Source organism: Leopardus geoffroyi, chromosome D4, assembly GCF_018350155.1.
Source record: "Leopardus geoffroyi isolate Oge1 chromosome D4, O.geoffroyi_Oge1_pat1.0, whole genome shotgun sequence".
Lineage (NCBI taxonomy): Eukaryota > Metazoa > Chordata > Mammalia > Carnivora > Felidae > Leopardus > Leopardus geoffroyi.
In genome coordinates, this window is record NC_059342.1 from 87,906,881 (window position 1) to 87,931,946 (window position 25,066).

Below are 25,066 nucleotides of genomic sequence, written 5' to 3' on the forward strand. Positions count from 1 at the left end.
CGACTGATATTTCAGGGATGGTTGTTACACAGCATAACCTAGCAATATCTGACCGATACAGAAACTGGCACCTAGAAAAAAGGGCCCCAACAAACGCGTAGCCCTGACTCTAGGAGCAGGGAACACGTGACAAGAAGACAGTTATTGAAGGTATTGATGGTGGGGCAGGGGAAGGGGGGAGAAAGGTTACAGAGAGGGAGGGAGGCAAACCACAAGAGACTCTTGGATACTGAGAATGGATGGAGGGTTGATGGGGGGGGGGAGAGGGGAAAGCGGGTGATGGGCATCGAGGAGGGCACTTGTTGGGACGAGCACTGGGTGTTGTATGGAAACCTATCTGACAATAAATTATATTTAAAAAAAAAAAAGAAGAAGAAGGTACCGATGGTGACCGCGTCGTACAGCAGGAAACATTTGGGAAGATTCTCGCCTATAACTCACAAAGCTGATACTCAACTGTACCTACAGCTTTAGCTGAAGAGCTTGGGAGACAGCAACGCCCGGCATGCCTTGGTTGCTCCTCGTGGCATATCACAGACTGACTCACGTCCCCTCAATTCCTGTGTTAAAGCCCTAACCGCAGTGTGACCGTCAGAAGGTGACGGTATTTGGAGAGAGGCTCTTAAAATTTTTCTTTAAATTTATCTATTTTGAAAGAGAGAGAGAGAGCCCAAGCGGGGAAGGGGCAGACAGAGAGGGAGAGAGAGAGAATCCCAAGCAGCCTCTGCACTGTCAGCGCGGAGCCCGATGCGGGGCTCGAACCCACAAACCACGAGGTCGTGACCTGAGCCAAGATGGAGAGTCAGGTGCTCAACCGACGGAGCCACCCAGGGGCCCCAGGAGGGAGGGTCTTTCAAGAGGCAATAAGGGAGAATGGAGTCATCAGGATGAGCCCTGCTCCAACATGACCGGTGTCCTCACAAGAAGGGGGAGTTGGCATCCGAACGCGTACAGACGAAAGTCGGTGTGAGGACACGGGGAGCATGTGGCCGTCTAGCAGCCGGAGAGAGGCCTGGAACAGACCCTTCCTTCGCGGCCTTCAGAGGGAGCCAAGCTGCTGCCGCCTTCAGCTCAGACTCCTGGCCCACAGGACTGTGAACGACACGTTTCTGTCGGACTTTGTTTGTTGTGGCCGTCCCCACCAAACTCGTGCCCTGCCGGTTTCCAAGACGCGGCGGCGAAGAGCCGCGCTCCGAAGGGAATTCGCCTGTTTGCAAAGCAGTGAAGCGACCGACTTCGGCTCAGGTCGTGATCTCTTGGTCCGTGAGTTCGAGCCCCGCGCCGGGCTCTGTGCTGACGGCTCGGAGCCTGGAACCTGCTTCAGAGTCTGTGCCTCCCTCTCTCTCTCTGCCCCTCCCCGACTCACACCCTGTGTATCTTTCTCTCTCCCTAAAAAATAAGTAAGCGTTAAAAAAATGATGAAAATAAAATAAAATAAAATAAGGAACCGAGTGGAAAAAAAGCGAGCCAAGTTCCAAGGAGGGGGGCATCGTCAGAAGCGCTACCAGCCTGGACGAAAAGAGGCCGTGAGCTTTCACGACTTAAAACCAGATCCGGGCCCCAGCGGGAAAGAAAGCAGGTGGAGAAGTCGGCTTAGCCCCCAGTGAGGGCCCTTGGGTCTGCATTCAACGTGGCCAAGGACGTGATGGAAGTCTACCCAGAGGGCCACCCGAGGGCCACCGAGAACAGGGGACAGACGGAGGGCCCAGGGAGCGCAGTGGGGCCCACGAGAAAGCATTTCCTTCACCCGGGGGAGGTGGCCCTCGCAGCGTCCACCCTGCAGGCCCCAGGATTGCTGTGCGTGGTGCCTCCCATTCCTAGCCCTTCCAGAAGGGAGTGTCCGTGGGTGTGCCGTTCCTGTCCCCCCACTGAGTGTCGGGCGTGTGGGTGCGTGTGCGAGGGCCGCCGTAACAAAATACCAGACTGAGTGGCTCATCAGAAATTCACTTTCTCGCAGTCCTGGAGTCTGCAAGTCCAAGATCAAGGCGTCGGCAGGTTGGTGTCTTCTCAGACCTCTCTCTCTCTCTCTCTCTCTGTCTCTCTCTCTCTCTCCTTGGGGGGTAGGCAGCTACCTTCTTGCTGTGTCTTCACATGGTCTCTTCCCCGTGTGCACACACGGGCGTCTAGTGTCTTTCCGTGTACTTTCCTTCTCACAAGGACGCCGGTCCTCTTGGATCGGGACTCACCGCCATGGCCTCGTTTTAAGTTCATTACCTCACGTACGATCTTAGCCCCGGTTACATCCTAGCTGGGGGCTAGGACTTCCGTGCGAATTTCGGGGAGACACGATTCGGTTGATAACTGCGTGTGAGACCAGCAAGCTTTCCCCCAACTTACAGATCTCTTGGTCGAGAGAGGCATGGGCCCGGCTCACTCACTAGGGTTGCGTTCAGCTCTGGGCAAGAGGGAGGAGTATTTGCGGCCAAGACGGTGGATGGGTCAAGGCTGTCTTCCCCAGGAGAGGGTCACCCACCCCTGCCCCGTTGCCATGCGCCGTGCAGACCTCACGAGGGGTGCACTCCCCCCCCCCCCCACCCCCACGCCGGGCTCAGCCCCACGACTTGCTTCCGCTCCTGAATCCGGAGGAGTGACACCGGGCTGTTTCGAGAAGCTTTCCAGAGGCGTCACGTGACTTAGCCTGGCCTAGGCCCCCCTCCGCAGAGAGCAGCATGCTCTGGAGAGGGCGTGAGGGGAGCTTCCCTGCTGCAGACAACACAGGTCTAACTGGCAACGCTTCTACTCATCCTGAGACCTTTTGTATTTCCACATCCCTCCATGTTCAAATGTTCCCCGTCCTCAAATGCATCCATTTTCTAGAAGAGATACCGGGCAAGTTTGGCATCTCAACACATCAACGATTCTTTCAGTCTGCAAAGACTCGCGGAGGGCAAGGCGCCCAGGAGGTCACCACAACGGTCACATTTTGAGCACAGACATGGGGAGCAGCCTTCGTCCCCATGCTGTCTACAGGCGTGTGGGGATCGTCTGCCCGGGCCCAGCCTGGGCTGACCCCTCCGGGCCCTCACACTGGAACGCTGTGGCTCAGAGTGGTTAAGTGACTTGCCCGAGGCCGCTCGGCTAGTAAGGAGCAGAGCAGGGGTTGGAACCCAGCGCCGTCTCGCCAGGGTGCTGTGTGCGTACTGGGCTCTCCCGTGTCACCCTGTAAGTGGTCTCTAGATATTTGGGAAATAGATGAATACAGTGCCCAGTGGTTCCTTCGGGAAATTAGGGGATAGGGTAGGATGCATTAATCGAGGTCCACTCCTCTTTCCAAGCCTCCTTCCGCCGCCCTCAGAAACTTGGATGTTTTTAAGGCAGAATACCGAAAATATACAAAAATACTAGTGACGTTGACATTAAGGAGAGGCGCCAGTGCCCAGCTACGGTCCTGAGAGCCTTCCATCAGTGGCTCGCTTACCCTTCCCAGGGACTGGCTGAGGTCACGGGCCACCATCGTTCCCATCCTACTGCTGAGGAAACTGAGGCACAGAGTGGGTTACCTCTGTGCTTCTCAAACTCTCTGTGGTGGAGGAAGGTTTAGAGAAAATTTTCCAATCTGCCGGGAACAGTACTATTGTAACGTATCCAATCACAACGGGATGCGCACGTCGACAGCAGCCAAAGTGGACCCGGCCAAGTGTGGACCACACTTTGGGTAGCACGGGGTCGGTGGCTTGCCAAAGGCCACACAGCTGGTGAGGGACCCGGCCAGGAGCTGGGTTCGAGTCCTTGACCGCTTACCGGGAGAAGGGGCTGAGGAAGGTTTGGCCACTGAGTACAATTCATGGTCAGTACCTGAGTATCTTAGGTTTTTGTACCTCTCCTTCCGCCTTCTAAGAATGTAAAACACCACGAAATTGACAACCACTGAGAGTTGGATGGATACTTTTGGAATTAATGAAGAGTGAATAAACAGGTAAGTGATCGGACACAAATGTTCTTACATGTCAATTGCATGTGAGAGTCTAAGCAAATACCTTGGGTGTGGAGACCCAGGAGGGGATCCGACTCCTCCAAATGTCAAAGGTGGTCGTCTTCAGGGGTGGCTGGCCGGCTCAGGTGGAAGAGCTTGCAACTCTTGACCTTGGGGTCATGAGTTCAAGCCCCATGTTGGGTGTAGAGATGACTTAAAAAAGTAAAATCCTTAGGGGCGCCTGGGTGGCTCAGTGGGTTGGGCATCTGACTTCGGCTCAGGCCATGATCTCATGGTTCGTGAGTTCGAGCCCCGCATCGGGCTCTGTGCTGATGGCTCACAGCCTGGAGCCAGCTTTGGGTTCTGTGTCTCCCTCTTCCCCGTTCGCACTCTTATCCCTCTCTCTCTCTCTCTCACAAAAATAAATGTTTGAAAAAAAATTTTTTAATAAAAAAATAAATAAAAAATAAAATCTTAAAAAAAAGTTTTTTTAAGTGGTCATCTTCAGGTGATGGGACTAAAAGCGGTTTTATTTTCTTCACTGAGCCCATCTGCATTTTCTCTAATGTCTGTAATAAGCGTGTCTTACTTTTGTAGCAAGAGGAAGGGTATTTGGGAGGAAATAGACAGTCCTGGCTCGAAGTTTGCTTCCAGTTCAGTTGGAGAAAAAATGGTCGACTCGCGGAGAGTAAGGATCCTGGCAAACAGAAGGAGCTTAATACATGTTTGAGCTCAATCTCAGTCACGGACTAGGAGAAAGACCCTTTCTAGGAAGGGCTCTTTTCTTTGCCTATTTCTTCACCTCTTGCCTCTGCAGGTGCCTCGCCGTGGCCCGGGCCAGGCCGCCTTGACCGAATCCCTCCATCCGGTGTTGGGTCCATAGCGGCCACAGTTGGCCCTCACGTGGGTGGCAAAGTCGGTCACTACCTGAGTGGGTTATGTCTCTCTGCAGCAGTCTGAATACCTAGTCTGTTCAGTTCCCAGGGGGCGGGGGGCAGAGAAGAGGCCAAGCAGTTGGCTTTGGTTTCAGGCACGAAGTGCAAATGGAAATGGTCAGATCTGGGGAGAAAGAATCTGGAGGTAAACTCTAATACTCTTGGAGATTTAGCAATATTTTCTTGTGCCCGAGGGCCAACCAGGTATTGGATGTGGTGGGGAGAATACAGAATTGTGGGGCACCTGGGCGGCTCAGTCGGTTAAGCGTCTGACTCTTTATTTTTTTGCTCAGGTCAAGGTCTCACGGTGCGTGGGTTCGAGCCCCGAAACGGGCTCTGTGCTGATACCGAGGATCCTGCAGGAATTTAGGGACTTTTATCCCGAAGGCAATGGGAAACCATGAAAGGTTTAAGTAGGAGACTAGAGAGGTCAAGTTGAAATTTTAGAGTAGCTCTCTGATTGCCCCATGTACATGTCCTGGATGGAGAGAAAGCCTGGAGGCCGTCAGGACAGCAAGGAGGCTGCTACTCTAACCCAGGTTGGTGGGCTAGCAGGTGGAGAGAAGTGACAGATGCAAGGTTGTCGGATGGAATGGACAGATCTGGGCGACCGACTGGACGCGGCGGGGGCACCTGGGAAAGGGGGAGGGGATGGGGATGATACCGAGGCTTCAGGACAGGGTCTCTGGGTATGGAGAAGGGGTCTCCGGGTATAGGGAAGGGGTCTCCGGGTATATAGAGAAGGGGTCTCCAGGTATAGGGAAGGGGTCTCTGGGTATGGGGAAGGGGTCTCTGGGTATGGAGAAGGGGTCTCCGGGTATAGGGAAGGGGTCTCCGGGTATATAGAGAAGGGGTCTCCGGGTATATAGGGAAGGGGTCTCCGGGTATATAGGGAAGGGGTCTCCAGGTATAGGGAAGGGGTCTCCGGGTATGGGGAAGGGGTCTCTGGGTATGGAGAAGGGGTTTCCAGGTATATAGGGAAGGGGTCTCCAGGTATGGGGAAGGGGTCTCTGGGTATGGGGAAGGGGTCTCCGGGTATAGGGAAGGGGTCTCCGGGTATAGGGAAGGGGTCTCCGGGTATATAGAGAAGGGGTCTCCGGGTATATAGGGAAGGGGTCTCTGGGTATAGGGAAGGGGTCTCCGGGTATATAGGGAAGGGGTCTCCAGGTATGGGGAAGGGGTCTCCGGGTATGGGGAAGGGGTCTCCGGGTATGGGGAAGGGGTCTCCGGGTATATAGGGAAGGGGTCTCCAAGAGCAAGACGGGGAGAATCTGGGAAGAACAGTCATAGTTTTCATCTCTTGAATTTTGTTTTGTTTGTTTGAACTTTAGCTCGGTGCCATGGAACAGGACCACAAGAAAGATAGGACCCTGACCCGGAGAAGCTGGAATTCCCACATATGGAGGAAGAGCCTGTGAGGGTAGGTCTGTAGGGGTCTCCCTGGGAGCACACTGGGAATGGGGAGGACGGCCAGGTGGGTGGGAGGGCTGCACGACCTGGAGGGGGCCCCTGTGGACGGGTCAGTGCTAAACGGCCATAGGACCAAGGCTTGGCCTTCTGTACCTTTCACCTCTCTTCCCACAATCCTGTGTGGCAAGTCGTCCGGGCTTCACGCCCTGCTGGCCCTCGGCCTCTCCTGGCTCTCTGATCAGCTGCTCCCTCTTAAGCTACAACCAGAATACGACCTGATGCTCCCATAAGAACACCTCTCGGCGGGGGGGGGGGAAGAAGACTCTCCCTTTCACATTTTACCTGGATTCCTCCTGCCCTGAGATATGTCTCAGCTTAGAAGGTCTCCCTCCTGGAAGCCTTTCCTGACCCCCTAACACCGGGCTGGATATGTCTCTCCTGTGCTGAAGAGACGGTCTGGATGGCCGCGTGGGGAGGGGATGGACGTTTGGACGGTGGTCAGCTGGGGACATGGATGAACGGACGGGGATGGATGGCTGAGTAGATGAGTCCGTGGATGGATGGATGAAAAGGGTAATTGGTTAATTAGACAGCAGAAGAGCAGCGGGCGAATCGGTTGGGTGGAAAGCAGGTAGATTGGGTCGATGAGTGGGTGCGTAGGGGTGGATGGAGGGCGGTAGGTGGGTGGGCAGAAGGCGCCTGAATATAAAGGACGAGCAAAGAGACGAGGTTGGCTCAGGCTTGTCGAAGTTTGTGGAGGGTCAGTGGTGTCCAGGGAGGAGGTGGCGTGGGGATCTTTCTCCCCTAACTCCTCCCTCGGACCCCTCACGCTCCTCCCTGCACCGAGGCGAGGGGTGGGGACTCAGTTCTGGGCGCTTCAGCCAGAAAAGTAATCGGCACCTGCTTCCTTCCAGCTTCTCTCTTTCCCATAACTCACCACCCTATGAATGTTTTGGGTCGATGGTCCTGATCATTGACAGTGACTTGAAATTTGGGGCTGAGCTAAGAGACTCGGGTCTCTCTTTATGCATTGTCCCGCCACATCCTTGCCTTCTGCGTCCCCGAGTCCTTCTGGCAGAGAGACAGGCGGATGCCCAGCCTGGCCGCACAGGGCTGGACGGAACGCACAGTCTTGGGCCCAAGCCCTGTGGCCCTGGGCCCCCAACCAGCCCGGGTCCCTGCTGCCTGGTGACCACCCCCCCCCCCCCCCCACCACCACCACCAACGCCCGCCCGGCAGCTCGGGTTGGGTTTGATCTGGGTTTGATCGCCTGCCAGGATCTCCCAAATGTCAGCTGCAGTGTTAGCATCTTTAAGAGAGCGCTCGAGGCGATCTTTAAGCAGGGAGGCTGGGGCCCCATGCTGATGAGAGGAGCCCCGTTCCAAGCTGATAGTTCTGCCTGCTGCCTCCCCAGCCTCTGCTTTGGGAGCCTGTGGTCGCTTGCTCTTTGGGCCTGGACAGCACCTAGGTTTATTTTTAAGCCCGGGTGAATCAGGGCTTTGCCAGGAGTTGAGGTCAGTCGTCTGAGCTAAGGGGTCAGCTGGGAGCCCGCAGAGGGCAGGGAGGGGCCCGTCCTGTCACTGCTCAACCCCCCAGCACAGCATGGCCTGACCCCGAGGCGTGGATAAATATTTGCTGGTCCAATGCATGCCTGAGCCGCCAAAGCTCTCTGAAAAGATGCGGATGATAACAGGGTGCTTTCTCCCCTCCCCTCCCCTTGAGGGGGAGATGTTCGAGGTGACGGAAGATGAGAAAAGTCAGACCAACAGGTCTAGGCTGGTGTATCACATCTAGCATGTGGGTGCTGGGTGTTTTGGGGAAAGTTGCGGGTCCTCTCTGAGCCTCAGCTCTCTCATTAGTGAAATGTGCCAAAGGATAGAATGCCAGCCTCGTAGAGTTGTTGGAAGGATCCACTGAGATAATGAGGGAGGAACACGGGATACAGTCCCTGAAACTTGGTAGGTTCTCAAGGAAGTCCCTCCCCACCCCGCGGTCTTTGGCACGCGCCCTCCTTTCTGCCCCCGATGTCCTTCCCTACACCCTCCGCCCTGTCCTTCAAGATCCCGAGTATCTTCCCCCTCTGGGGCCCCCTCCTCACCTGTCCAGCCCAGGCAGGGGCTTAATCCCCCCCACCCCTGGACTAAGTTCAAGCCTCAACCAGAACCCATGCGAAGTGACTGATTTCTGTTCCAAGCCAAGTGTCGGCCAATTTCTTGAGGGCAGAAACTATTTGTATTGATTTCTAGATCCCTGGAGTCTTACACAGGGCCTAGGACACAGTACAGAATGAATGAATGAATGAATGAATGAATGAATGAATGACTAGCTAGCTGATCTGAGCAGAATCAAGACACCTTTCTGGCTGGTTTCACTAATAAGAGAGTGGATGCCCCCAAAGGCTGAGCCCTGCTAACCCCTTCAAAAGAACTGTCCCTCGGGTTGGTAAAGGGCTGTTGCCTTCCTAAGGTTTCCATGGGTTTCCTCCAATCCTCAGAGGACAGGGACAATTATTCTCAGTTCTCAATTGCTCAACGGTCACACAGCATGTTATGTGGGAGGCAGGAGCAGTCCCTGGTCCCCACAGTCCTTTCGGTCCTCGATCCCTGGACTGGTGGGGCGTGGCCCATATCATGGGAACCTCTGGAATCCATGGGCTGAACTGGGGCGGGGGTGGGGGGGGTGGGGAGCTGGTGCACCTCCACAGAGAGGAAGGATCAGCACCCAATGCACACGGACATACGTGTTTCCTAACTAAAGAGTGTAGATACGGGGCGCCTGGGTGGCTCAGTCGGTTGAGCGTCCGACTTCGGCTCAGGTCACGATCTCACGGTCCGTGAGTTCGAGCCCCGCGTCGGGCTCTGGGCTGATGGCCCAGAGCCTGGAGCCTGCTTCCGATTCTGTGTCTCCCTCTCTCTCTGCCCCTCCCCCGTTCATGCTCTGTCTCTCTCTGTCTCAAAAATGAATAAACGTTAAAAAGAAAAAATTTAAAAAAAAAGAGTGTAGATAACAAGACTCAGAATGGTTATAGACCACAAATAAAATGAATAGGTGATTGGATGGTGGATGGATGGATGCATACCTTGGGTGAGTGAATGGTGGTTGGATGGGTGATGGCTAAATAACTGAATGAGTGGATGGATGGATGGACGGACGGATGGACGGATGAATAAGTGGCTGGCTGGCTGGTAGATGAATTAAGATGGGAAGATGAATAGGTGAATGGGTTCATGAATGGATGGGTGGGTAAGTGGACAGTGGGTGGATGGATGGATGGATGGGTGGATGGGCAGGGATATGGATGAGAGGGTAGATGATGGGTGATTGGGTGGGCAGCAATGCCATTCAACAAAAAGCACCCCAGTTGGGGGTCAGAGAATCTTGCCATTGCCCTGATCCCACCCCTAATGCCCAGTGGGACTTGTAGTAAGTCTTCTGGCCTTTCTTGACGGTCAACTTCCTCATCTGTCTGAAAGGGAAATGGTCTCTGCCCCCCCCCTCCCCCCACCATACGCAAAGATCAGAAAGGATTCCTGGGCTGTGAGTACTCCTGGCACCTTGGCCTCCCCAACCCTACCGCCCAATCTCACCCTGCCCACGTCCTATCCTGTCATGAGTTTCCTCCTTCCTGTGCCCACGGGGACCTCCCGTGCAGCCTCTAGCAACCTTTTCTAATAGGGGCTCAGGGGATTCTGTTCACAGCGAAGTCCAACACTGCAAACATCCTCAGTCCCCTGAGTCTGGTCAAGCCTGACTGATATGGGCTGGAAGTTAAGAGGCCATTTCTGAGGTCAAGACGTCGATTCTGATCCCAGCTCTGGCACTCAGTGCTGTGGGGCCCGAGGCAAGTCACTGCACGCCCCCGAGCCTCACTTTTCCCATCTGAAAACAAGGCTGATAGGAGCACCCATCTCCTGGGGCACCTAGGAGAATCCGTGGCAAGATACACGTGGGTGCTCAGCCCAGCGCGGGGGGGGGGGGGGGGCAGGCTGTGATCAGGGAGACCTAGCCACTCTTGTTATTATCTCTACCCTGGAGCCAAAAGACCAACCACAGGGCTCGTAGAATGAGTGTCCTTTATTCAACAAAGGTCTGCGTGCGTGGAGGTTTCTGGAACAGGGAAGTTCGAGGGACCCAAGAGTCCTAGGGGAGCGGCAGGCCCCCAGCCAGAGCAGCAGGCTGTGACCCACCTCTGTTTCACATGTACCTCGTCCTGGACAACCCAGGGCACAGGGCTTCCCGTCAGCAGCTCGGTGACCCCGGGCAAGCACCCTGGCCTCTCTGGGCCTTGCTGTCCTCACCTGTAGAAGACAGGCTTCCCGGTTACCGGTAGGCGTTGCCATTGCTTCCCTGTCACCAGCGCTTTGCCTGCTAGCCAGGTGGGTGAGGCCAGCACCCCTCACTGCTGGAGATGCAAATGCTGAGGTCCAGAGAGGGTCTGAGTGCTGGGCTGGGATAAAAACACAGACCCCTCCCACGCTTCGCTCCCGATCCGCCCTGAGTGCTCCAGCCGAAGCCTGGAGCTAAAGGTTGGCCTCTGGGGCCTTCAGTCGGCCCCAGATCCCTCCTGCCCCCTACCCCTTGCCAGCCCCTGGTGTTTCCTGGTCTGCGGTCCTGTCCTTGTTACGTGCTGGGGGGTCACAGGGCTCTCCTCATGAGCGGCCGAGCCTTAAGAGATTATCACTGTCGCCCCGACCTCCCAGGGGATCCCCCCAACACCTCGCAGACCCAAGGGGCACCCATAGAGTCCATGGGAGTTTGGGCGGCCCACGTGACCGGGCTGTTGGGTCAGGTGGCCTCTCAGACCTGAGCTTGGGGGAGGTGCCCAGGTGGAGAGGAGAAGCAGAGGGGCCCTGAGGGAGCAACAATGCAGGGTCCCAGCCTCCCCCAACCCCGGGTTCCCCCCTCCCCTTCCCCAACTGCTGCAGACTCTGGTTAAAATGGCACCTCCACCATCTGTCACCCCTCCCCCATTCCATGGGCGCGGCTGTGACTCCAGGACTGGCTTGCTTCATAAACAGGCGGCTGGCGGGTCCCCAGGGCCAGGCGGGTGATGGACCCGGTGCTGGCCCAGGGCTGCCGATCTGGGGAGGATCCCGCGAGGCGGGCAGGAGAGCAGGTACCAGGAGGGTTCCACGCCCTCCCACGGTGGCGTCCCGACCCCTGGGGGCTCCCGCCTGCACCCACTCCTTCCCTGGCTCCTTCCGCTCACACCCTCCCTGGATCTCACATCTTCCCTGCCTTGCTTCTGCTGGGTTGAGAGAATTTCAAATCAATAGGCTCCAGAGACCCTCCTCAGCAAGTGCGGTCTCCCTGGGCAGTAAGCACCAACCCTCTCGGGGCCCCTGCCTTACAACCGGGGAAACTGAGGCCAGAGAGCTGGGCAGTGGGGGCCCTGGGAGTGGTGGAGGACTCCCCCTCTCCCACCCACCCCCACCCCGGCTGCAGTTTGCCCCCTGGTCGGAAGCACTTAGGGGGAAAGGGGTGTCACAGGGGTCAAGTGCCCAGTCCTGAAACTGTAAACCAGCTTGCTGCCCTCAGTTTTCCCATCTGGGGAATGGGGGAGTCCAGACTGCTGAGAGAGGGTATCTTTTGCACCAGAGAACAAGCAGGGACTCACCATTCTCTCACAATCCCCCCAGACTTGGGAGAGACCACACCGCGGCTGGAAGGCCAGTGGGGGGGCAGGTGGGGGGGCATCCAGGTCAGCACCCTCCACGTCCCCCCCCCCAGTCCCCGGGCTTCCCCCTCCCCCATCACCCCGGCCCGGCTGCCCCTCCTCTCTCCCGCTCCTGCCTGCCAGCTCCATCCCGAAAGCCCCCAGACCCCAGCTGGAGTGTTTTTACTGCTTTGACCGCCGCTCAGCCTCCCTCCTCCCCCTCCTTCCCCTCCTCCCCCTCCTCCCTCCTCCTCCACCTTTCCCCCTCTCTCTCTCTCTCCTCTCTCTCCTCCATCCTCTCCCCCTCCTCCTCTTCATCTTTCTCCCTCTGTTCTCCTCTCTCCCTCCCCTCCCTCCTCCTCTCCCTCGTCCCTCCCTCCTCCCTCCGCCCTCCCTCCCGAGCGCTCCCTCCCTCCCTCCCTCTCTCCGGGGGAAGAAAGGTCACCGTGCAGCTGATTACTCAGAGCTCAGTTGCTGTAGCAACCGGCGGGGGAAGTGGGACAGGCTGGCTTTGAGGACGCGTGAGGTCGGCCGCGGGCGGCTGGAGCCGGCGCGGGCCTCTGTGCTCCTGCGAGAGGGAGGCTGCCGGCAGCCCGGCTCCTCGGCCGCTGCGGGCCGGGCTCGGGGGTTTCATTTTTAACGAAGGGTTCGCGCGTGCTCCCCTCGCGCACCCCTCCCCGCCTTCTTCCCACCTCCACGGGGTCTGGAGGGGGAGTGCGCCCCTCTTGGGTTTGGCTGCCTCTCTCTCTCTCTCTCTCTCTCTCTCTCTGGTCTGGGGCTCCGTCCCTCTGTGTCTCCCCCTCTGCCAAGGTTCTGATGGCTTCTTTCTTTCTCCTCTCTCAGAGCTCAAAGGGACAGCCCTTTACCAACACACACACACACACACACACACACACACCTCTCACCCACAGGCTGGGTAAGGAGCCCAATAAAATCCTCAGCACCCCCCAACACCCCCCCCCCTCCAGAAGCCTTTGTCACTGGCTTGGGAGACCCGGGCTTCCTCAACAAGCCAGAGACAGGGTCCACAGAGGGTCCAGCCCTGCTCCCCCAGACACACTGGCATTCCCCTGGCACCCACTGGGGGGGTCTGCCCTGCCCTCCAGGAGCTTCTGGGCCCCTCCAGAAGGCATCCGCTCTGCTCAGAGAGGAAGCCAGACCTACAGGGGAGGGGGTGGCTGATGCCAGTGGGCAGGGCAGGGAAGGCGCCTGTGGGTGGAGAGCATCTCAGCCCCTGCTGTCTGTTGGCTCCTTCTCCAGCCAGGCAGCCCAGGGAACAAGGCCAGCTCCGAGCGAGGGCCAGCTCAGCAGTGACGGGACAGGGGCTCTGGAGCTGGGCAGGCCTCTGTTCCAGTCCCCATCCCGCTATGGGACCGGTTCTCGGGAATGTAAAGTGGCTCAACCACTTTGGAGAACATTTGGCGGCTTTTTAGAGATTGAAACGTACACTTACCTTGGGACCTGGCCGCTCCCTCTAGGCATTTATCCCAGCGCAGTGGAAACTTGGGTTCATGCAAAGATTTATGCATGAGTCTTCAGAGGAGCTTTATTTGTGACAGGCAAAATTGGAAACAACCCATCAACAGGCACCCGGCTCGAAAGTTTGTGGTACATCCACACATAGAACACCTCTGAGCAGTAAGAAGAAATGAACTCTCGATACACCCAACAACGTGGAGGAATCTCAAGGTCACGACGCCGGGGGAGAGCAGCCAGGCAACAAAGAATGCATACTGGATGGTTCCATTTATAGAACAGTCTAGAAAACGCAAACTAACCTGTCGACGGAAAGCAGCTCGGTGGTGGCCTTGGGACATCGGGGGCCAGGAGGTCCCACGAAGGGACGCAAGAAAACTTTTGGAGGATGGTGGCTATGCTCACCGTCTTGTGGGTGCGTACAGATGCCAACACCCGTCACATTCTGCGATGCACATGCGTGCACCAACTGTATGTCCGTAAATTGAAAAACCAGATTCCTGCCCTGCCACTCCCCAGCTGAGTGACCTTGGGTGGGTCACCTCACGTCTCCCGGCCTCGTGGAGAACAGTGAAATAATAAGACAGGCAGCCTCGTGGGATGGTTATGGGGATTCAGTAATATCACGTTGATTGCCTCCATCCCAAGCAAACCATGGGTGGCCCATCCAGGGCAGAGAGGGGCACGATGGGCCAGGGGCACAGAGAGGCCATGCCAGAGCCTGACTTGGACTCCCTGCCCAGTGCTCTTCCCACGGGGCCAGGCCAGGCTGCAGACCAGTGCCTGGTGCCCTTGCTGCCACCAAGGCTCACAGCCGAGCTTAATGGAGAAAATCTCACCGGATGCCACTTGCCTTGGGTTCAAAGGCTGATACGAATCCCCACCCCCACCCCCTCGCCATGCTCTGTGACCACGGCCACATCACTGCCCCTCTTTGACCCTCCTCTTCTGGAACCCGCACCTGTCCCTGCCCTAACCTGCAGCATGCTGGTTTCACAACCCCCCTGAGAAGGAGTCCGGGCTCTCGGGAGGTCCATTGCACGGACGAAGAACCCAGGCCTGCTGAGTCTGGGAGAAGCGCCCGCCACCGGCCCGGTGGTAATCGGTGACATGTGCAGCCGCAATCCCGGGTTCCCGTCCCAGCTCTGGCATGGCCGAAGGACCTTGGGCAAGTCACTGTGCCCTGCAGAGTATCAGTTTCCTCATCTGTCAACTGGGGACGATAAAGGTACAGGAGGTCAAGCAGGTGTGGCCCTGAGCCAGGGCACGGATCATCACCAGTGTTCTTATTCTGTGGGCAGAGCCCTCTCGGTGACCTCCAGCTGCCTCTTCTGCGGCAGTGGGGCAGAATCTTCCATGGGACTATGCTGGAGCCCAGCAAGCAGCGGATGACATTTGCCGTGATAATTGCCCCCCCCTCCCCCGCCCTACATAGCCAGGAGGCCTGAGCAGGGCCCGTTTCAGCCCTGCAACCCGGTAGTCCTCCCTCCCCGACCTTGAACCTTCTCCCGGACACCTACTGTATGCTGGGCATGGACAGGCACTGAAGGAGACGCCCTGTCCAGGGTGGTCAGGGCTGTGATCGGGGAAGTCCGAGGTCCGTGGGAGCCTGGAGGAGGCCCCTGACCCAGTCTGCTGTTAGGGGGAGAGGGCAGAAAAGGAAAAGAGGTCCCACCTGAGACCCAACACTTGAATCCGAGTCAGCCAGGCAGAGGCTGTGGCGTTGCTCCCGGCGAAGGGCACGGTGGCAGGGGCAAAGGTCCAGGGGGTGAGAGTAAAACAGGACTAATTAGAACAACTGAAAAATCCTCAGTTTCACAAGCAGAGATCTACAGGAAGTAGCACGGAGGGAGGGAGGGACAGAGGTCGCCGCGGGTCGTGCCATCCCTGGTTTGTGTTAGTTGCAAGGTCGTAGCGAGGGTAATGGGAAGCCACAGCCGGTTTTAGGCCAAGGGGGGACACATTCAGAAGCACTTCCAGAAAGATCATTCTGGCTGCCCTGAGCAGAAGGGACCACAGGGGCAAGGGTAAGAGCAGGGAGGCAGGTGCTGGAGACGTGCAGGCAAGAGATGATGGGGGGCTGGTCTGGGGAGGCAGACAGAAGGGCTGAGTGGACTGACGGAAAAGACTTAAAGGGAGGGCTTGTTGGACAAAAAGGGGTGAGGGAGGAGAGCAAAGTAGGGGTGGTCGGTGGGTGGTGGGGCCATCTCTGAGTCAGGCCATGGAGGAGAAGGGGGCAGGGTGCTGTTTTCCCAGTCCTGGGTCCCCACAGCTCAGCCGGTGGCTCACGGTCAGCCCTGACCCCCAAAACTGCCCTCCTTGGGCCCCAAGGGGAGCTGTCCTGGATGAACACCACGGTCTGGGGGCTACGCCGCCTGTAGCCAGCAGAGGATCAAAGCCTTGGTCTGGACTGTCCACTTCCCGGGATGAGTCATCCCCGGCAAAGCAGAGCGAGGAGGGCGCGGCTCCAAACCCCGGTGGGTTTCCACTCTGCCTCGGGGCCCCCACTCTTGCTCCTTAGGTTTCGTCCTCTCTGAGATGGACAGATGCACAGGGACAGACGCGCAGCCAGCCCCGGGGTGGGGGTGGGGGGGGGTCCGGACAGCTGAACAAACACCGTATGGGGGCCTTCATCAATCACAAGACAATGAGGATGCGGGGGCGGGGGGGGGGGGCGGGGTGCGGGCAGCGGTGAGAGACTGCGGGTCGCTGGGCGGCTTGCGGGGAGCGGAGGGGGGGGTTCTGAGTAGGGCGGTGGCCCCGAGGTTGCGCCACTCACCCCAACCTCAGGCTGTCCCTCTGTCCCGGGGCTCCCCGCGCTGGAAAGTAAAGGTCCCCAAACTCAGGTTCCTCTTTGACCTCCCCACCCCCATGCCCGCACCCAATCCTAAGCAAGTCTACCCCTCTCTCTCCCCACAGCCACCCCCAAGTCCAGCCTCACCACCTCTCCCCACACATCAGCCTCTTCAGGGCCTCCCTGTCTCCCCTCATCCCTGCCCCGCCCCACCGCCCCCTGTACTCAGTGCAGCCGCAGGGAAGCCCACAGACTTTAAAGGATGTGACTGGGCCGGGACTGGCCCCCAACGGCTCCACACTGCACCCACAAGGGCATGGGACCCTGGGCTCCCAGCACCAGCCCACACGTGACTCCTCTGCCACATCTGGTCGCTCTGACCCCCCCCTCCCCCGCTTTCTACCCCTAGCACTGGTTTGCCTACCGCCCTCCAGACCTTTGCATTTGCTGTTCCTGACGCTCGGAAGCCCTTGTCCTCTGGCCTTCCAGGCTTCTGACTGATCCTTCAGGTCTCAACTCAGATGTCACCTCCTCCAGAGCCCCCCCCCGCCGCTGCCAACCCAGGCCATGTTCACCCCTCTGCCTTCGTCCCCTGGACTCCTTCGTGTCACCTCAACTCTTCGGAAAGTTCCCTAAGGACACACGCCGGGCCTCTCTCGTTGTACCTGTGTGTTCTGACGCCTGAGTGAATGAATGAATGAATGAACGAATGAATGAATGCGGGAATAAGCGAAAAGTGGCCGGGGGCCCCTGGTGGGTGGGGACTACAGACAGGAGGCTACATTCAGTCCACACCCGCTGCCCTCTGAAGGACTCCCCAGGAAGGTGGGCCTCTACTCTCCCGAAGGTGAGAACTTTCCGGCCACCCAGCTGAAACTACTGAGGCAGGACATGGAAAGGGCCAGTCCCCCTCCTGACCCAGCAGAGGTGAGCCCAGGATCCTGATGCCTGAAGCCCCGCCCCCTAGTCATCCACCAAAGGACGGAACAGCATGGGGCGGGGGGTTGCTGAAGTCAAGTAAAACCCAGTTCAAAACCCAGCCCTGCCACTTACCAACCGCAGGGCCCTGGGTAGCTTTCAGCTCTCTGTGCCTCAATTTGCTCATCTGTAAAATGGGAGAATAATGTGCACCTGCCTCATAGGACCAGAGCGGGGAGTCCACAGATTTGCGCCTGCTGTCAGTAGCTCAGCCCAGCGTGCCTAGCAGATGGTATGTGCTCAATAAATGGCAGCCCCGCCCCCACGAGCATCAGGGCAGCTCCCGCCCTGAGCCAGGGGAAGGGCAGAGGCCAAGGCCCTGTCCCCTCTCTGACCAAAGATGCACCTCCATCTGTCTTCGTACCTGGGCTCCCTCCACCTCCGGCCTCCACCCTGCCTCCCTGCTGGGGCCAGGGACCCCTTCCTGTGCCCAGGAAGTCCATTCTGGCGAGGCCGGGCACTCCATGACCTCTCGTGGCCTTCGAGCTTGGACAGCGCGCCGTCCTGTGTCTCCAGCCGAGCCACGGCCCGCATGCGGAACCGAGGCTCAGAAGCAAAGATGCTCCCCAGAGCCCCCGACTCCCAGCTCGGTGTTCCTTGCTTGGGTCCTTGGACCACTCCTGCTGTGGGAGCTCTGGGGGGGATTCCCTTGGTGTGGGAAGGGCTGCTGCCCCTTTGGGCTGCGAGCTCCCCGAGGACAGGGACCACGACTGTCTCGTTCACTCTGTGGGCCCCCGCACGGGCCTGGAGCCTGCGAGTGAACGGGTAACACCATGACCCATCTGTCTCCCAGGGCAGCCTCCCATGAGGAGCCCGCTTTGGCCCAGCCCCGGTGGGGGTCAGCAGGCCAGGCCCCGCCCGGGGAAGGAGGTTGCCAAGGGTCCAGAAGCTTCCAGAAGTGTCTCCACAAAAAGGATCGAAGGAAGGAGATGACAGGAGGGCAGGAAATGGCTTGCAGGTGGGCTGGGGGCACAGAGCCCCCTGCCCAGACTGGGACGAAAAAGCCACAGGAAAAGGACACAGATGGATGGGCCATGGGAGCTGGGGGAGGACAGGATTCAGGCAGGGAGCCTCAGCCACTTCCTTTGTGCAGAGGACTGACCTGCTGGTCCCTCCCTACCCACCCCCTCCGGTGCAGGGCCCTCCTTTCTGTCCCGGGCCTCCAGCATCCAGCCCTGAGCCCAGCACCCAGGGGACACTCAGAAAACTTATTGATTCACCATGTTCATGAATGAATGGAAGCTTTTATCAGCCAGTCCTGACTTCTCCAGCGGTCAAGGAGAGGGGGTCAGTCCAGGGGGTCTGGAGATAAAGTGCAGAGAAAACTCCCTGGTGTTTCACGAAGAACATCAACAATAACGACGGCTATTATTATTACAGGCAGCGCTTCTGAGCAATCACTATGTGTCAGGTGCACCATATCTGAGTTATTTTCCCTCCGCTGTCTTCCTCGCCACTCTCTCTGAAGGCGTGTTAGCCTCGTTTTACAGATGAGGAAACTGGGGCTCAAGAAGAAGCAAGGTCTTGCTCCTGGTCACCTGGCAAGTCAAGGACAGAGCTGACGTTCAGATCAGAGGCTTCCCAAGTCTATGAACTCTGCTCTTAAAGATACATTCTCAGGCTGACGGCAAAAGCACCTTCTCGCTCATCCATCCATTCATTCAACTACCCATTCATTCAAGTACCCATTCATTCATTCAATTACCCATTCATCCATTCAAGTACCCATTCATTCATTCCACAAGCCTTTCCTAGAATCTTCGTCATGCCAAGCCCTGTGCCAGGCACTAGGGCTATCGCGGCGAATGAAATAGCCACAGTCCCCAAGGGCTCAAGACTCTGCGTCTGGAGGGCAGCGCTCCACCCACATAATTAATTCACCATGAGTGTGCAAAGTGCTGGGAAGGCCAACGCTGGGGTGCAAAGCTGGCATACGCAGGGGACCTGCCCAGTCGGGGTGGGGGTGGGGGCTCGGAAAAGCCCCCCTGCTTAGCGTGCGGACGACAGGAGGCATGGACAGGTGATAGACAGTCAAGGATAACAGGCACAATTCTGATCTGAGCAGGCAACGTCCCGTGAGCCCCTTCCCTCCACAAGCACCTTGGATGGATTATTCTAGAAGTCTTGACCATAAGATGGAGCTATAGAGGCCGTGATGATCCTCATTAGACTCGGAGAGGTCAGCTACCATAGCTGCTAAGGGGCAGAGTCAGGGTCGTCTAATCTGGGGGTCTCAGCTCCTGACCCTGAACCCAGACCCTCCTGTTCAGTGGCTGGGGGTGAGCGGGAGTCGAGGGGACACAGTGCACACTTTCCTGGGTCACCTGCCAGTCTCCTTGGGCTGGAGAGGGCTCTGGGTTCAGAGGAGAATATTCAGGGAACATTCCTGAGCTCAAATCAGCTGGTGCTGCCAGGATGTCTATCTGGTCTCCTGACCAGCGTTTGAGAGCCTGCAGAGTGAACGTGGCCTTGAGCCGCGGGGCGGCAGAGGCTGCCATGCTCCGCGGAGGTGGCTGTGAGGCAGGGCTGCAAGGGGCCCGATGTTGGTCGCTTCTCCTTGTCTCCAAGCCCTAGAGAAAAGCCTGCTTTCCTGTTTTTCCCTGGAATGGAGAGAAGAGGGCTGAGATCCTCCCCAACCTGGGCTGTGGGGCCCTGAGGGGGTGGGCTGGGGCTTGCTGTCTCTCGGTGCTTCTCCTCATCACCTAGAGGGTGGACAGCATGGGTCGGAGGCCCCCACAAAGCGGCCAGAGCAGTCCCAGGGCCCCTGAATCCCTTGGGAAAGGGAAAAGGACGCACCTATAATACCAGTGATAATGGCACATTTTACCTGAGCACGAGCCGTATATCTGGCCCCGTGCTGAGTGTCCCCAAAGTATCTCCTTGAATCCTACCTGGCAGAGACTTCTGGCTGTTGCCCAGTGTCCATTCTGCCATCTCCCCTTTATTTCTTTTTATTTTTAATATTTCTTTCTTTTTGAGACAGAGAGAGACAGAGAGAGTCAGAGAGAGTCAGAGAACGAGCAGGGGAGGAGCAGAGAAAGAGAGGAAGACACAGAATCCGAACCAGGCTCCGGGCTCTGAGTTGTCAGCCCAGAGCCCGACGCGGGGCTCGAACCCACGAGCAACGAGACCGTGACCTGAGCTGAAGTCGGACGCTTAACCTACTGAGCCACCCAGGCGCCCCCTGCCACCTCCTCTTTAGTTCACAGAGCATCCCCTCCCAGGGTTTTAATGAGGCCCATGGCCGCCAGGCTAAATACTACATTTCCCAGTCTCCCTTGCAACTAGGTGTGGCCATGTGATCGGTTCTGGCCAATGGGACACAAGAGAGGTGTCTAAGTCCCTTCCAGATTGCCCTTAAAAGGAAGGAGTGGCCTCCACTCTTTAGGGTGCCCCCCACACTCACAGGAAGGAATGGGGGCGGGGAAGGGGGGGAAGACTCCTCCACAGGATGGGAAAGACAGAAGGAGCGTGGGCCCTGGACCAGCTTCTAGAGCGGAACCCCCTCGACTGCCACGTAAAGGAAATCGGCCTCTCTCCTCTAGCTTGGGTTCCCTGGGTTTTCGTAGACTAGCTGGGCTGCATCCTAACAGAGACCCTGAAGGTCCGAGAGGGAAATCCACATCAGCGGGGAAGGGGTGAGGCCAACACTTGAAGAACTCAGGCCAAGGAAGACTGACCCAGAGCCTGTGCCCAAAGCCACCGGGTTGAACACGTTCCTGTGCCCACGGGATACTCAATCGACGACATTCAGGGGGATGGATGAGTAAACGAACAGCGGCCGGGGGTGCTTTCTAGCAAGGAGCTAACCCTGGAACCACTGACTATTTCCGAGCCCTAAACGTGATCCCATTTCCCCGGTAGGAGCTGCAGCATTTAACTTCTAATTCCTACGCCCCACATTCAAAGATGAGCGCATGGACAATGTCTTCCAGTTTACAAGTGGCTTCATGTCCACGGTCACCTTTAACCTTGATCCCTTCCTACGAGGTCAGCAGGGGAGCACTGTGCTTATTCCCATTTTGCAGGTGAGGGACCAGTATCAGCACACATTACCTGGCCCATGATAACTGCTCGACACACGGCAGGTCTCCGGGTTCCTTTAATAATGTTTTCTTAGTAAGATGCTACCAGTGATGATTTTTTCTTTTTTTTTTTTTTTCCAACGTTTTTTTATTTATTTTTGGGACAGAGAGAGAGACAGAGCATGAACGGGGGAGGGGCAGAGAGAGAGGGAGACACAGAATCGGAAACAGGCTCCAGGCTCTGAGCGTCAGCCCAGAGCCCGACGCGGGGCTCGAACTCACGGACCGCGAGATCGTGACCTGGCTGAAGTCGGACGCTTAACCGACTGCGCCACCCAGGCGCCCCAGTGATGATTTTTTAAAGCATCTTCAGGGGCGCCTGGGTGGCTCAGTCGGTTAAGCGTCCAGCTTCGGCTCAGGGCACGATCTCACGGTCCGTGGGTTCGAGCCCCGTGTCGGGCTCTGGGCTGACAGCTCGGAGCCTGGAGCCTGCTCCGGATTCTGTGTCTCTCTCTCTCTCTCTCTCAAAAATAAATAAACATTGGGGCGCCTGGGTGGCGCAGTCGGTTAAGCGTCCGACTTCAGCCAGGTCACGATCTCGCGGTCCGGGAGTTCGAGCCCCGTGTCGGGCTCTGGGCTGATGGCTCAGAGCCTGGAGCCTGTTTCCGATTCTGTGTCTCCGTCTCTCTCTGCCCCTCCCCCGTTCATGCTCTGTCTCTCTCTGTCTCAAAAATAAATAAACGTTAAAAAAAAAAAATTAAAATAAATAAATAAATAAATAAATAAATAAACATTAAATAAATATCATTTTTAAAGAACAGAGGGATGTGGGAATGTAGTAGGAAGGGCCCACGTGCAGGACTCAGGAGACCCAGTGCCCACTGGACTGGTTGATGACCTTGAGATAACTCTTGCCCTCTCTGATACTTATTTCCCTGGGGTAATCAGGAAGGAAGTCGGAGGAGATGGCCCCTTCCTCTATTCTCATTCTGGGTTCTGCTCCTCTGAACCGCTACAGTTGGCAGTGGCCAGGGTCCCCGCCCACCGAGGGCAGAAGCAGCCCCCTAGGTGGGGGGCAGCTATCCCGCAGCCCTCTGCCAGCATTTCCCAGCTCCCCTCCCGAGCCTGGCTCTGAGTCCTGGGACTTCGCTTGGCGCTCTCTGGGCCTCAGTTTCCTCATCTGTAAAATGGGAATGATAGTAAAAGTAAGGACATTGCTCACAGAACTATCCTATCCGTGACATGCATTTATACGTGTCGAGTACTTAGGACAGAGCCCGTCTCAGTAGCTGCCCATCTGTGCTAGGCGTATTGTGGTTAGTGATCAGCGATTATCAGTAACACATTATTGGTCATTATGATGAACGGTTAATGGAGGTTTACAGATGATTGCAAGAGAAAAGAGGCCATTTGAGTGTCCAGAATGGCAGTTCTGTTGGAAAACCAAGGGCGGGGTCTTCATTGGGTGCCCCTCGGTGCCTCCCCAGGGTCTGTGGGTTCCCTAGTCTGAGCACCTTACCCTGCCACTTTCTTTCTTTGCTAATTTTTCCCATCAGCCCCACTTGGGTTGGTCAGTTACGTTAGGAATGGAAATTCCCAGTCTCAGCATCAAGAAAGATCTCCAAGTTGCCTCGGCCAATCCTCTCCCTGAGTCATGGCTCTGTACACACACCCACCTATCCTTGGATACCTCCCCAGCTGGGTCACTCACTACCGACAAGGCTGCCCTATCTTGTGAGGCAAAACCGGCCTCCCAGGGCGGCCTCTGCTGGTTCTGCCTTCAGGGTCCTCCCAGAACAAGTCCACACCCTCCGCTCTAGCAACGGGAGCTGAGGCCCGCTAAATTAGCTCCTCCCCATCTGAAACCTCCCTGGTGCCTCGACTCCCCTTGTAGAGCAGGCGTGAGCACAGAGCACTGGCTCAGGGCGAGCCAAGTGACACGGCCCTGCAGACAAAGCCCAGGGAGCCCACCACCAGCCTGGGTCTCTCCTCTTGCTGTCCCTGGACCCTTCCCTTTTGTACCAAAACTGCAGGCAGAGGAAAGGCAAAGATTTGCCTGAAGCAAATACAGCAAATCCTTTCACAAACACACACTCCCCAGAAAGCTGGCTCCAAAGATAACCGGGGAGAGGAGGCCGACTTGATTAGATTTCTTTGGGGTCTGCGGCCTAATTTTGTTACATATCTTAGCTTAAGGTTCCTGTAGTGACTGTAGCTGGCTTGATTCTCCAAGCCGTTCACGGGCTGGTGTATAAACTCTCATCTATGGGGGCGCCTGGGTGGCTCAGTCGGTGAAGCGCCTGACTTTGGCTCAGGTCATGATCTCGCGGTTCGTGGGTTTAAGCCGCCCGTCAGGCTCTGTGCTGACAGCTCGGAGCCCAGAGCCTGCCTCGGATTCTGTTTCTCCCCCTCTCTCTCCCTGCCCCTCCCCCACTCGCGCTGTCTCTCCCTCTCTCTCAAAAATAAATAAACATTGGGGCGCCTGGGTGGCGCAGTCGGTTAAGCGTCCGACTTCAGCCAGGTCACGATCTCGCGGTCCGTGAGTTCGAGCCCCGCGTCAGGCTCTGGGCTGATGGCTCAGAGCCTGGAGCCTGTTTCCAATTCTGTGTCTCCCTCTCTCTCTGCCCCTCCCCCCCGTTCATGCTCTGTCTCTCTCTCTCCCAAAAATAAATAAACGTTGAAAAAAAAAATTAAAATAAATAAATAAATAAATAAACATTAAAAAAGAATTTTTTTTTAAAAACCTCTCATCTCTGGATGTTCTCACAAGCCCCTTGCGAGCTCTACGCCTGAGGTCACTGGTCCTGCGGACTACATTCCTATTCTATTTCCATCGTTCCTATTTCCCTCTGCAAATCACTTGGTCTCCCTAGGCCTCAGTTTCTCCACCTGTAAAATGGGGGATAATAATTGTCGCGAACTCTTAGGGCTTTTTTTTTTTTTTCTTTTTTTGAGTGTCCAATGAGGTCAACTATCTGGAGCCTCGGAGCCAGCCCCAGGCATACAGTGGGTCTTTAATAAGTGTTCGAAACAATTGGTTCTCAGCTGGAAGATGAGCTTGATACGCTGGTAAAAGCTAGAATTAGGGAGGGATGAATCTCTTTCGTGAGAGGGGCTTGGTCCCGATGCAACATTTTGCCCTTTCTGGTCCCTGAGTCAGTGAGTGTCAAACTTGACTCAGCTTTACTTTACCCGAGGGAGCTGTAAAATGCAGAGCCCCAGGCCGTGTGCTCAGAGAGCCTGATTTAGGAGGTCTGGAGAAGCCCAGGAACGTGCAGTTGAACATCCTCTCTCCACTGCCCCTGCTGCCCCTCTTCCCAAGCTGGGAACAGACAGTCCAGCATACGTGCCCGTTGTCTATCCTGTGCGGGTACCAGGAGCCGAGACCCGGAAATGAGAAGCCAAACCAGACAGAACCGGCCCCTGCCCCCCAGGGAGCTCAAGGGGGTCAGCTGGGGAGCCTTAGTTCTGGAATGAGTAGGGACAGCTGTGGGAATTTAAAAGGTCAGATGAGACCTACCTCCTGGCACTGTGTGGTCGTTATCACGAGACAGAAAGTCTCCCAGGCTGGAGCCTTGGGGCATGAAGGTCTTGGGAGGGAGGGGCACAGGCTGGTCTGGAAGCAAAGGCTGCTCTGCCTGATCCTGCCTATGTCGGGGGGGGGGGGGGGGGGGGGGGGGGGGGGGGCGGGGTGCAGGGGGAGGGTTGGGGGGAGCACGGAGATATGTTGTCCAGGAGGCAGTAACATCGATGTGCACTGAGGCAGGTGCCTGTGGGCTGGAAGTTCAGGTTTATCCTTTCAAGCCGCGTTGACCTTGGGCCAGCAACTTTCGGTTCCTAAGCTTTATTTCCACCTCTGCAAAGGGATAACAATGGTGC

General features: G+C 56.9%; 2 long non-coding RNA genes across 2 annotated transcripts; one reads left to right on the plus strand and one right to left on the minus strand.

Annotated features, from left to right (window-relative positions):
• The first annotated feature begins 1,885 nt into the window (after window positions 1-1,885).
• LOC123592895 lies at window positions 1,886-21,397 on the plus strand. The gene is made up of 4 exons (XR_006709997.1): window positions 1,886-1,995; window positions 5,142-5,387; window positions 6,180-6,268; window positions 21,355-21,397. It is a non-coding gene; the product is annotated as an uncharacterized LOC123592895 (long non-coding RNA).
• On the minus strand, window positions 16,610-18,504 carry LOC123592896. Its single transcript, XR_006709998.1, has 3 exons — window positions 18,383-18,504; window positions 17,238-17,289; window positions 16,610-16,865 (listed from the first exon to the last, which is right to left on the minus strand). It is a non-coding gene; the product is annotated as an uncharacterized LOC123592896 (long non-coding RNA).
• Window positions 21,398-25,066: the final 3,669 nt, after the last annotated feature.